Below are 1,695 nucleotides of genomic sequence, written 5' to 3'. Positions count from 1 at the left end.
AAAATACAATCCTTACAAGACTTCTGTTTATCACTCTGGTATGCGACGACAAATTCTACAGTTATATATCAGAAGTTCAAGCGAAGAAGAAAGGCTTTACTACCCTAATACTATTCCCCTTGCATTTTAATACATTTTTATCTGTTTGTTAATTTATTAATTTATTTTTTCTTATTTAATAAGTGGGATTTTTTATGTATTTCCATTTAACTCCTTTTACTTCCTCCTAATGAACACCATATTCCTTGGAAGTTTGAATTTCAAGCCACTGGCCCCATTGGTGGCCTTGTTCCATATGAATAGGTTTCATCTCCGATTAATAATAATAATAATAATAATAATAATAATAATAATAATAATAATAATAATAAATGAAAAATTGCACTTACAAAAATAGAAGGGAGTGGAAAATTGATACCACCCACCCAGCAAATATCTCCATCCTTACGACCCTGGTAGTGGCGAGATGCCGTTGGATCTGCACGCCTCAGTAACCTTCCAGAGCCAGGTACAAAGGACTGGGGGAAAGAGCAAGACACCGGTAAAGGAACCCAGTCCATTCTTGTCTCGTAAAGAATTCCAAGTACAACAGGTGGAAGAGGAGAAGAGAGAGAGAGAGAGAGAGAGAGAGAGGGCCATCTTGTTTAGGGCTTTCTACGAAATGTCCTGTGTCCTGGTTTCGAGGAATTTGTGTCCGCTTTTTGTTATGTATATTTTTTTTTTCAGTGGATTTAAGGGGCAGGTTGGAAGATGGAGTAATTTTGTTAAGGGTAAGGTTCTTGTCTCTTGAGACATATTTCTAACATTTTCTTTCATAAGAAAATTATCTTTTTCTATTTGGTTTTGAAGAGAAGTTATGTAAACAGAAAATGATTTCATGTACGTTTTTGGCTGATCGATAATCACGCCTTACAATTCGAAAAATGACACAATAGATCTTGAACAAATGAGGAAGCATTTTAAAGATACTGTCATGAGGATTTAAGTAACTCCTCCCCGTAGGTGGGTAGTACCGTCAGTGCACCTCACGGGGTGCACTGTAGGCATTACTAAAGGCTCTTTGCGGCGTCCCTTCGGCCCCTAGCTACAACCCCTTTCATTCCCTTTATTATACCTTCATTCACATTATCTTTCGTCCATCTTCCTATCCACCTTCCCATAACAATTATTCAAAGGTGCAACTGAACGGTTTTCCTCCTGTTACACCTTCCAAACCTACCTACTCTCAATTTCCTATCCAGCGCTGAATGATCTCATAGGGCCCAGTGCTTGGCCTTTAACCTAAACTCCATATTCCATCCCGTTCCAAGTAAAATTCCTCAATAAACTATGACATAAATGATCATAAATACGATGAATTTATGAAAGAGAAACGTTGATCTAGAACGCGAGATCTGTACAAGCAGAATGATCAACGATTACACAGTCATGCGAGAAAAGTTTTGTCTCTGGATTACAGCTTTTGAATTACGAGCAACCAGTCTGGCTGGAAACAGGCTTCACCGTGTGCTCTCTGAGCAAGGGGCCTATATATTTCAAAAATAATTTTTTTTTTTTCATATGATGTGTTCTTGAAATAACACGCGGGGAAATTCTACGGGGATATTGTTATTTGGTATGTCATCTACCTTTAAAAAATAGATGAAATCATCTCATGTTTTACTAGTTTTAAATACTAGCTATTATTATTATTAT

Source organism: Macrobrachium rosenbergii, chromosome 49 (genome assembly GCF_040412425.1).
Source record: "Macrobrachium rosenbergii isolate ZJJX-2024 chromosome 49, ASM4041242v1, whole genome shotgun sequence".
Classification (NCBI taxonomy): Eukaryota; Metazoa; Arthropoda; class Malacostraca; order Decapoda; family Palaemonidae; genus Macrobrachium; species Macrobrachium rosenbergii.
Note: the sequence above shows the minus strand (reverse complement) of the source record.